Below are 12416 nucleotides of genomic sequence, written 5' to 3'. Positions count from 1 at the left end.
TTTAGATCATATTTATCTGATAGATACCAGTTTGCTCATGTCCATGGTGTTCCCTCCTCATACAGTAGGGTTAGCCATGGAGTTCCTCAAGGTTCTGTACTTGGACCAATCCTCTTCACCTTGTACATGCTTCCCTTAGGAAACATTATTCAGCAGCATGGGATACATTTTTATTGTTATGCTGATGAAACTCAGCTTTATTTATCCATGAAACCAGAGGAGACAGAGAAGTTAGTGAAGCTCCAGACCTGTCTTAAAGACATAAAGTCCTGGATGTCTTCAAATTTCCTCGTCCTTAAGTCAGGAAAAACTGAGGTCATGGTGTTTGGTCCTGAACCTCTCAGGGATAGATTAGATCATATGATCACTCTAGATGGTATCTCATTAACATCTAGTCTCTCTGTGAGGAATCTAGGAGTAACCTTTGACCAAAATCTCTCCTTCAACTCACACATTAAATTAGTCTCTAGAAGTGCCTTTTTTCACCTGAGGAACATCACAAAGATCAGGAAGCTACTGACGCGGCATGATGTTGAAAAGTTAATTCATGCTTTTGTTACTTCTAGGCTGGACTATTGTAATTCTTTATTATCAGGGTGTCCAAACAACTCTTTAAGAAGCCTCCAGCTCATCCAAAATACTGCAGCCAGAGTTCTGACAGGTATTGACAAAAGAGATCACATAACTCCTGTACTGGCGTCTCTTCATTGGCTGCCCGTTAAATTTAGAATAATTTTTAAAACCCTTCTTTTCACCTACAAGGTCCTCAGAGGCCTAGCTCCATCCTACCTGGAGGAGCTAGTGATACCTTACCAGCTCAATAGACCGCTCCGCTCTCAGAATGCTGGTCTATTTGTGGTCCCCAGAGTCTCTAGGAGTAGAATGGGGGGCTGAGCATTTAGCTAACAGGCCCCCCTGCTATGGAACCAGCTCCCTGTCCAGGTACGGGAGGCTGACTCCATCTCTACTTTTAAGATCAGACTTAAAACCAACCTCTTTGAAAAAGCTTATTGTTACTAATTCTGTAGTTCCAGTTACTATCATAGACAGGCAAATTATCATACTTAGGGGGTCGTCTAATTATTAGGTTAACAGCTTAGCTCTCCATTCTATCCTCTACCTGTCCTCCCCCCTCTCCTCTCTCTCTACCCAGCCGGCCATCAGCAGGAGGGTCCCCCTTCATGAGCCTGGTCCAGCTCAAGGTTTCTTCCTGTTAAAGGGGAGTTTTTCCTTGCCACTGTTGCTTGTCTGGGGTTAGGCCCTGGACAAAAGACACTAGATAAATAAAGATTGATTTGATTTGACTCAATCTATTCCCAATCTCCTGTGGATTCACTCCTCGTCTTTCTCGTTCCACCATATACAGCTCCGGGTCCTTCATGGTTCAGCTGTTCTAGTGTAATGTTGAGGTTGCACTGCTGATAAAGACGTTTTATCTCAATTTTATTATGGCCCCACCTTTGTCTACTACTGAAATAGCTCTTGCTCTGTCAAATAGCACCCCAGAATTAAGAAAGGAACCTAAAGACCTAAATTTGGGCCTCTATTAATTCCTATGAAGTAAAATAGCATAAAAATATTCATGCCATTTTTTTTATGTGAAAATTTTAATCCTTTCAGCCTGCACTTTGAGCAACACAGCCCAAGAATGTTGGTCAAAAGGTCCATATAAGGTATTTTTGCCCACAGAATGCACGGCTTAAATGTAGGGACAAAAGGTTTGGGTGCAAGGTTTGTAGCAAAGGTAACTCACTTGGTACCCAAATGCATCAGGGATTTAGGTTGTCAAATAAGTGGATGTTTCATCTCTGCATTTTAAGCTGTGAAGACAACAATTTCTTTGTATGAGAAGATTAAAGAATACAGCAATTCTAAGCCATACATAAAAGCATCAGAGATAGAAAAAGTCATCACACAATGAAATACAAAAACACTTTCAGGATATGCCCAACACTGAGTATGCATCGTGTTCTGAACAGCATACAAATATGGTCAGTATGGATGTCCATTTCTAGATATTCTGGTTGATGTGCGATAGCAGCAGATGAGCAGAGTCAACATGAATTCTGAGTCATCTTTCATGTTTCAATACAGATGAAGGAAAAAAAAGTAACAGATGACAACTGATGTCAGGAACAGAAGAAAATATTGTGTTGATTGTGTGTCACTCCACTGCAATCAGTGGAAAGTGTGGGTAGTGTGTTTGTGGTTAGTTATTGCCAACACAGAGCCAGACACAATGTTTTTTTGACCCACTAGAGTTGGGTCTGACCAGGAGAATCTGCTATCAGTTCATTAAAACGGCTTCAATAACCACTTCTTGGATGAGGGTTTTGTGGCATTTGTGTGTGCTGGAGCATCACTAATGTTGGGTGGAAGAGCAGCATGCCTGCACCACTTTTTCCTGAATGTCTGTGTCACTGTTCAAATCATTGTCTGGAATTGTGCAATATTCCCAAGGAGATTGGTGGACTTAACTATTTTAAGATCAAAATTCTTCAGGAACATTTTGGTATGATGTGCAAGGCAGAAAAGCTCGTGGCTTGAAGGGTTCGAGTCTTTAAGGCAATGGTTTCCTGGCCAGGCCCACTCAAAAACTGTTCTTCACATTCAAGCATAGGGCTCCCTTAGGAACGTAGCCCTGCAGGACCATCCAATAACTGGAGATCAATGCAGAACCATTCTGCAGCATAGCTGAAAATTCCAGATGTCTCCAACAACAACTTCAAGTCAGCACATGAAATAGCTCCGCGCACAGGAGTGGTGGTCAACTGATAACCGAGATAAAGGCTCTTCAGGAAGACTCTTGTCCTGAGGGAGAACTGGATGTACAACATGGCGATGAAGTGGTGCTCTGAGTGTGTGGAAGGATAAAGTGGCAAGGAGAAGAGGTGTACAAGGACTCCAGATCACAAGCACTTGAGGGGATCCCAGGCACCAGAAGTTCTGAAAACCTTCCTTACATACTGACCATGAACGATCGCCGTTGATTTGACCATACTTTCAAATGGGCCACCATTAGAACTGTTCAGTCAAACTTCTGTGATCTTATGGCTGGCCAATGCTCTTCTTCTGGAATTTTAGGGGGTGCCAGAAGACCTTCAGAGCAATGCTGAGGTACCCTTGAGCAAGGTACCAAAGCCACAAGTGCTCATATAGGGCCCTGCGATGATATCGCAACACATCCGGGGGTGGACCTGCCTTCACCCATATGTGTCTCCTCCCCGTGACCCTGAAAGGCATAAAGAGGTTAAGAAGACTACAGACAACAGTTTCTCAAGTTTTTCAATTAATTCAAAATCATTTTTTCAGCTCTTTGGATAGTTTAAGGGCATCAGATCTGACATTAAACTTGAAATACTCAATAAGCTTAGTCTTAAGGCCATTAAGAAAAATGTCTGTCATTACAGACCTTTTTAATGAGGCTTCATCCAGAAGAGAGTTCTTTAATTCCCAAATCCTCATACTTGTCAAAACTTGGGTAGGAAAATGAGAAACTTGTTTAACCTCTTTAACAAATTAAAGACAGGAGGAAAGTGGAATTTAAGATCAACCCACTATTAAAGCATGTGATCCCCCTCCCCCAGGCATAAAAAAAAGTGCCATGTGACAGTGAGGCAGTAATTGAAATTGGCACATAAGGTCAAGATTTAAGTAATAATTGGATAAGTTACTTTAATATTCTTAAATAAGGCAAGTTGTTAGATGCGTGCAAATTAAATCCATAAATATTACATACTACTTTGCAAATAATATGAATGCACAACAGAATGAAACAAAAATCCAGATAATCATCTATAACCCTGAGTCCAAGATATGCCTTACAGCTTGAGGGGCTGTACATGGTCCTCTGTACTGGATCAGAGTAAGGCATACCACCATCAATTCCTGAATAAGAGTAGCTGACTGGTCACAACCTTTCTTACACCCTGAGGTTTATATGAGTGGATCATGATCCCCTCTGGCTTGTCCTTGGCTGCCGCAGAGTCCTTGCACAGCATGGAAGAATGCCTCAGAGAAATCAGCCATATTTGGATGATAATCTTGTCCAGAGCAAGACATTTGATGACCATGTTGGAGACCTGAGAGAGAAGTTGTGTGGGTACAAAGTACATGAAGAAAAACTAAGTGTCATCTAAACATTGTGAGGTACTCAAAGGCGAGGTGAGGTTCTTAAGGAAGATTCTATCAAAAGATAGCTACTGCATGGACCCAAATGAAATGACACCAGTACAGGCACTGACAGACCATAAGCCTAAAACTGTGGGCACCCAGACTAAAGTGTTGGGATTCCTACTACCGACCACACTTTACAAACATAGCCAAACCATTTTACTGCCTGCTGTCCACTGGAAACACCAGATTGTGGAGTCCAATGACTAGGTGCGAAAAGGGCAGCGGATGATCAAACCCTCCAGGCAGTCAGTCACCCGGACAGATTAAAATCAGGAAGTACATTGTGGGGCTCGGAGCAGTGCGAAAAAAGTGGGCTGTCATCAGCTATGGATCAAGAACACCAACTGCTTCAGAAACGAACCATCTTCACTCTGGAAGTTTTTAGCTATTAAATGAGAAATCTGGGAAAGGGTTTGAGAGTATCTGAACACCTCTGCCTTTGTGGTCTACATGGATAATAATTCTGTGACATGTGTTTGATCAACACTAAAGCTGAATGCCCCAACACACAGATGGGTCACTGAATTGGCAGAATATCATGCTGGGGAAAAAAAGGGAGATGCTGTCACAGATACCACTCAACATGGAGTGGCACACCAACACACGAGAGCCCTCTTGCGCTTCTGCGTCCAGTGTGAACCCAGCATTAATTACTTCAGTAGCAGATCCCCATTGAGAATGTACACAAAGCACAAGATGATGATCCACTTATTGTCAAAGGGAAAGAGAGTGCGTCATTTCAGGACAGTGATATCAACTGGGAGGAAGAGACAGGTGTAATGACATCCAGGCCTGAGTAAGGAAGAGACACAAGCTGTATGTAAATACAGAAGGTATCCTGTACTCTTTCAGTCGGAGACACACAGCCTGCTTTAATGGTGGAGTAATATTAGATATCACTTGGCCAGTGGTATCTTCTGCCAACATGGGACATAAAGGAGAAGAATGTCCTGAAAACATGTTGAAATACAGAATAGGCCTCAAAAGACTGACTCATATGGACTGCTCAAAAAAAAACTTGCCAGACTTTGCTGCTGCCGTTTTGTAAGATCAAGGAAAGATTGTCAGATTCCCAGTTTCGGGGAACTCTATTGCGGGGTTCTTCCTGCAGGGGGCGTGGTGGAGCCATGCCCCAGCCACAGCTGGCGTCGGGGACTGGCGCACCTGCAGACTATCGGTAATCAAGCCACCTATTTATGGACTGTACTCACGGTTTGCCAGCGTTGGCATGTTTTGTCTGCTACTGTTGGATCGCAATACCTCTCGTATGTAGCTGCTAATCCGCGTGCTCTTTGAATGAAGACTTAAAGAAGGAAAATGCCAATTTCAAAATGTATTTAACAATAGAACCAAGTCAAGATACAAATATTACAGAGCTCCGGGCCAGTTCATAACCCTACAATAACAGAGTCCATTGCCAGGGCATGAAGTCTGACAACCTAACTATCCCTTGGACCAGTCTTTTATAGCAACACTCATGCAAATTCACAATGTTCATACAATCCAATCCAGTTCCTCTGCTGGGATGACCTCATCCTCTTCTTCCAGTCTCCTTTGGTGTTGATACAGTCCTTCTTTTCCATTATCTTCCCAGGTGGCCAGATCAAAGTTCCCATTCTTCATGCAAATAAGATCATCAACCCCACCTTGATGTCCCGTTTATAATGGGTGTTTAACACCCCCTGCCTGACTGGCTCCTGAGATTACAATGGAACAACAAACAACAATCCTGTGAAAGGAATGTCTCTAATCTTTGTTACATTTGCTAATGGGTCTACCATGCCTAACTTCTAAGAGAAGACAGGAACATATGGTAAAACACATACAACAAGATAAAGACAATTCTCATCACTACCGAAACCCCGACTACACTCATCTGGATATTCATTGTGACCTTTTCCTTCGTGGATTAGTTTGGAGCCCGTTTCCTGGATTATCGTTTGTATTTTTCTTCACGGACTACTTTTGACCCCGCTGCGAGTTTTCGTTTCTGGTTTGGATTAAGAACTTAGTCGTGGTCTACACGCCCTTTGATTTGCATACACTCCTGTGATTTTCAATAAAACTTCTCGAAAGACGATCCGCCACTGTGTGCTGCCTGCTTTTGGGTCCTGGTACAACCGCTCGTAACAAAGATACTCAAATCACCATGTACAACAACTGTTCCTCAAAGAATCTATACATTTTTGAAAATGCTGTGGGAATTGGGCCTAAAGGTATGTTGTGGGCTTTACTTGGTAGAAAACTCAAGTGGAACAACCCGACACTGGAGAGCAATAGGGGAGAGCTTAAGTAGGCAGCCAATTAGGCAGAACAAGCTGCAGGTGTGCCAGAGGCTCAGCGCTCCTAGAGATCAGCCCGCCCCTAAATGCCACTCTTGCAGGTAGAGAGGGAGGTGAGAAGTCTCAGTGACAGCCAAAAACAGAACCACAACAATGGCAAATCAATAACATCAAATAACACTGGTTCAAAAAGTGACAGTAGAAGTGCAGTTGTGCCATCACTTTATAACAAAACCAAAATGAAAACTGCAGTTGACAAAAGTAGGTAAAATGATTAAATAACATTTCACTCATTTCCAATCTCTGCACCAAATAGCACAAAACAAGTGTGCAAGTGATATTTTTTTCCTGCATTAGTGGCTCAAATGAGCCTGTTTTTTACTTTTTCACAACGAGAGAACAAGCTTGACACTGCCCTTCTCAAATGTTGCTCAATGTGGAGCTTGGATCTGGGTTTTGTTTTCAAAGAAACAAGAGCTGAGAAACCCAACCCTGGTCAAAGGTGAAAGAATGCATAGCCATCTGACCAATGAGTGGATACTCCTTCTCCACTCTAACCCAGAATTTACTGAGTCAGGGTTGTAATCCTCAGCCTCGGGATGGAGTCTGATGTCATTTCAATAAACTGGCCCTCTTCAGCAGAGCTAAACCCAGTGGGTGCTCTAAATACAAATAAGTACAAATGAACATGTTGAACAAGAATATTTTACAGTTCATAAATATAACATTTAAATGAAAGGTCTGTCCAGTACAATATATGATTATGATGAATAAAATGAAAACCAACCTGCTACAGTGAATGGATCCATAACCAAGGTACACTGTGGTTTGGGAAGTATCATTGAAATACTTTTTCTCAGGGAAAAGATGAATAAATGGGATCACAGGGGTGGCTCCAGAAGCAGTGGTTTCAGCACCTTCACTCAGGTTCTCTAAAATCTGTTTTGTTGATCAAAGCGCATGGTGCATGCCTCCAGATTTCCAGAGGATGCAGTAATCTAGTCTGCCAGGTGCATGTATATGTGCATGTCTTTGCTTTGATGCTGGAGATTTAATTCATTCAGCTTGCAAAACACATCCCTGAAATAGGCCAGCTTCAAGAGAAATTGCTCAAATTTTCCTGCAGCCTCATACATGTGCTCCTGTTCCAAAAAGACCTAAATCTATACTCTCAGCTCAAAGATGCATGGCAACACCTTTTCCCTGGAGAGCCACTGTGATTCGCTGTGAAAAGAATATAATCAGCTTCCATCTCCTCACAAAGTGTGAGTCGCGCTTTTATGGGTCGGGTCCAATTAAAGTTACAGTATCCATAACCTCTATCAGAACTTTGATTAACTTAGGGCTGAGCTGTGTTGACCCAAATGCTTGCTTGTGTATGACAGTGCGCATCTGTGGCAATCTCTTCACAGTAAAAAATTACTGTGAAATGTACATAAAAACATGGTAAAATCCCTACAAAAAATCCAAATACATATATTTTTTGTTTAAATCGCTGTGAAATTTTGTAAACTATTAAACAGAATTTTTTGTTAGATTTACAACAATATGTGATTTAAATGGAATTTATTTGTTAAAATTACAAATATTGGCAAAAGAAACCAGGAAATACTGTAATACTCATAACAAAGCAACTTTGATAAATTGACATGCAAATATTGCAAAAACTATTGTTTTAGTCTGTTTTTTAAAAAAATACACAAACTATATGTTATTTCCTTTACAAGTCTGTCCTTTTACCAAAATTATTCCTTTTAACATTGATGAAATTATGTTAATTGAGGTCAACCAAATGTGATTTCACACAAAAGTTCATTGTAACGTGAATCCGTTTACTGCCTATCTATTTATATTTTTTCAAATATAAACTTATAATGACATTGTTTTTAGTAGCCTATTGTACTGTTCAATCTTAACCCTTGCTTTATATATTTTTTGTCTTTAAATTTTAATGCATTACAGCCCATTATTATTATTATTGATGTTATTATTATTAATAATAATATAATAATTATTATTATTGTATTTATTTATAGAATAATTCTAATAGAAAGCCAGTACTGGTACAATATTCATAATACTCATAATGGGCAGTTCATCGTCATCACTGGCTCAACCTAACAGCGCCTCTCTCCAGAGGCTGATACCTGTGCAATAAAGCCGCCTCCTTCCGATACTTATTTTTTTGAGTTTAAAATTGCGCGGGTTAAGCTCGTCGCTGATTGGATAATGATGGAAAGACATGGAAAGGCGCGAGCTCCTCGTTGACGGACACAACTGACACCACTCGCGAACGGGTCGGAACAGAGCAGAAATCGTTGGATCACTTTTTCATTTCAAAAGATTTTACAAAAAATCGACATACTACATGCAAGATTTTGCAGGGTCTGGAGTGACTGCGCAATTGGAAAATCTAAAGTTTGCACGGTAAGTTTTCTTACTTTCTTTGGGAGACCTAGCAAAAAATGTGTGCTAATAGCAAATGGCATAAGTTAGCAATTCTCCATATTTAAAAAAGTATATCAGTTCGTAATTATTAAGCAGAAAGAGACAGACAAACACTTGAAATTTTAAAAATGATCACCTGTGTCTTTTGTAAAAAGAAATTGGTTACGTTACGATGCTATGTGCAACATTGCAGAGTGCATAGGAATGAGCCACGCTGTGTGTTGTCGCCAACTGTAGTAAAACCTTTACTACTTACTCGGCTTTCAAGGGCCATTTTTACCGTGTGCACAATATACTTGAGCCACAAGCTGTTCCTGTTGTGGATTTAAAATGTGCGGTTTCATTGTGTGTCCGCCATTTTCAAACAGTGAAAGAGCTGGTGTCATACTTAAAGGATCACATTGGCGAAGGCAGGTCTGTGTCATGTCCAGTAAATGGTTGTAAGCACATTTTTACAAAAAAAATCCACATTTACTTCTCACATGTGTAGGAATCATAAAGAATGCTCCCATGATGGCATTGCTGACATGTACAGGGAAACTTGCCCTAAAGACCTAACTCCTGAGAAAAAGCTCACCATCATCTGTGGAAGCTTCGTCTACCCCAGGGGTGGGGAACCCCCGGCCTCCGGGCCGTATACGGCCTACGAGACCATTTCTACCGGCCCGCAACGCAATAAGATTTTTATATTTTATATGTGCACTTATACAATGGGACCGTTCGCAGCGGTAGTGTATTTTTGCCTTTCGTATCCTGAAATTTCTTTTGTAACAAGAGGGAATATTTTCCCCTTTTCTTTGATAAAACAGACGGTTATGTTATGTCCGAGTCAAGGTCAGGGTCAGTGAACACAGCATGTGATGTACGTAATGGGCTGGACTGATTGACACGGACGAAAAATGCATAGCGAAACACGCTAAACTCGACGAGTTGAAAGGACAGATGCGTTTGGATAAAATTAACGCTCTTCGTCGGCGTTTGGAGGCTCAACAAGCAGCTTTCACACGACCATGTACCGACAGAGAGAATATTACGCGTGCAAGTTTTGTGGTGAGTGAATTAATAGCCACAAAGCTGAAACCTCACGCCGAAGGAGAGTTCGTGAAGGAGTGCCTCGTAGCCGCCGCTGAGGCGCTCGCGCCGGACAAATTGTTTCAAAGCGTGAATTTTTTTTTGTGAATAACTATTGAACTAAGACATATATTGTTATGATTCCAATGGCTAACGGTATGTTTTTATGGTCAATGAATCTAAATATGTAGTCAAAGTATATGTGGGACTAATATTTATGGTGGAAATCACAATATGCCAGGAATTGTTGCGCTTGGCGGAGGTCTGCGCTCTCCGAGTGCTTTCTAGTTGTTATTATTATTGTCTTTATCTTTCTTTCTTTTAATTTATTTTCTTGATTATCTTGTTGTATTGCAGTTTTTGTGAGTAGAGTTGGGATTTCTGGTTTGTGTCTGTCTTTGGCCTGCAGGGTGTGGTGTTGAGCACAATTGGGTGCAGCTGGCACTGCAGGCGGACGCACCTGTAGGCAATTTACATCTTGCTGCCTATTTAAGCAGGTTGTGCCTGCCTGTCAGTGCTGGGGTGTCTGTTCGTGTAGGGAGTGTGTTTGTTGGTCTTGTGTGGGAGTTTGTTTGGGTTCCTTGGTGTTGGCTCCTGTTCCTGTGTTCCTGTTGCCCTGGAGGGCTGCTCCTATTCCCGTGCTCCCGGTTTTCCTGGAGGGCCGCTCCTGTTCCTGTTCCGTGTCTCCTGGAGGACCGCTCCTGCTCCCCTTGCAGTCTAGGAGGACTGCCTCTGCCCTCAGTGTCTCGGGACACGTTCGTGAGGCGAGCGCGTTGCGCTGGACTCCCGAGTGGTTTGGGGACTCGCCAATGGACCTGGGACGGGCGGACGCTGCCTCCCGATCCCCCTGCGGTCCAGGAGGACTGTTTCTGTTAATGTGTGCTCCCCTTCCCTGTAAATAAAGCCTTTGACCTCTCCACCACTGTCCTGGCCTGCGTTCGGGTCCGCTACCACCATGTATCGTAACAGAACACCCCGGCCAGTGTGGACCTGGTGGGTCAGGATGGTGGAGCTAAGGACACAACCCCTCCCTTCCCCTCCCCTCCCTTCCCCTCCCCTCCCTTGACAGTAACCTGTCGCCTCTGCTGTGCTCACCTTGATGGTCCTTGTTGGGCGCCAGGAGGTGCCCGTTGAGGGGGAGGTAATGTTGGGATTTCTGGTTTGTGTCTGTCTTTGGCCTGCAGGGTGTGGTGTTGAGCACAATTGGGTGCAGCTGGCACTGCAGGTGGGCACACCTGTAGGCAATTTACATCTTGCTGCCTATTTAAGCAGGTTGTGCCTGCCTGTCAGTGCCGGGGTGTCTGTTCGTGTAGGGAGTGTGTTTGTTGGTCTAGTGTGGGAGCTTGGTTGGGTTCCTTGGTGTTGGCTCCTGTTCCTGTGTTCCTGTTGCCCTGGAGGGCAAGTTTTGTTTTAAAGGTGCATTTTGTAACTTTCTGTGAAGAGGGTCTGCCACCTGCTTGTTGTCCTTGTTATCCAACAATGTTCCACAGTATTGTAAAAATCTTGTCTATCTTCAATTACTCAAATAGAATATGTTTTAGCAAAAAAACACAGATAAAGTATGACCTGTAACTTGGTCTGTTCAGCAGTTAAAAAGAGCCAATGCTTTAAAGTTCCAGCGGACAGCATGGAGTCCTCAACCGTGCCGGGGAGACACAAAGGACACAAAGGCAGTCCTCCTGGATTGCAGGAATCTCAGGAGTCCGATTCTGCACGTTCACAGGTCCAGCAGATGACACGGAGACCTCGAACAAGCAGGGAAGACGCAAGGGAAACAGGCAGAACAAAGCATCAAAGCCACAACACAGGAGTTCTGTCCTTAAATAGCACAGTAGATTGAAGAGAGCCCGTAGGTGCGTCTGCCTGTGGCACCAGCCGTGGCTGATGAGTGGCTCCTCCACGCCACTGCAGGAAGAAACCAGCAACACAACCCTGGACCCCAACGTCTTTACATGCTCTATATTTTGAAAAAGTGAATCTAATTGTTTGCAACTAATCACAATGGCTGTTCAATAAATTTCCTAAAAGTGATATTCTATTGTCTTTTATCATGATGTATTTTTGCATTTGGTGTAGTTCTAATCATTTTAAACTGATTAAAACATACAACTCCAGCATATAATGAGTAGCTTGTATGTATAATATACAGAAAAGCTCCATTTAACATGCAAAGTTTTACTGTTCTACCAGTTTAAATAGTTTTTTGACTGATAGTTCCACGTTAATTTTACAATTTATTGACGCACAATAAGTAGTTACATGTAAAAAATACAGGAAATGATCTATTTATATACAACAATGATCCATAAAATTGATAGATTATTTTTGTAGAATTAACAGTTCAGCCTTGGCATTCACTGTAAAACCATTTACATATTTTCTTTGTAAATTTATCTACTGTCTTGTTGGTTTTTTTACAGGAATTCTCTGGTAACCCCA

The sequence above is a fragment of the Takifugu rubripes genome, chromosome 3, assembly GCF_901000725.2.
Source record: "Takifugu rubripes chromosome 3, fTakRub1.2, whole genome shotgun sequence".
Lineage (NCBI taxonomy): Eukaryota > Metazoa > Chordata > Actinopteri > Tetraodontiformes > Tetraodontidae > Takifugu > Takifugu rubripes.
This window is presented reverse-complemented; position numbering follows the sequence as displayed.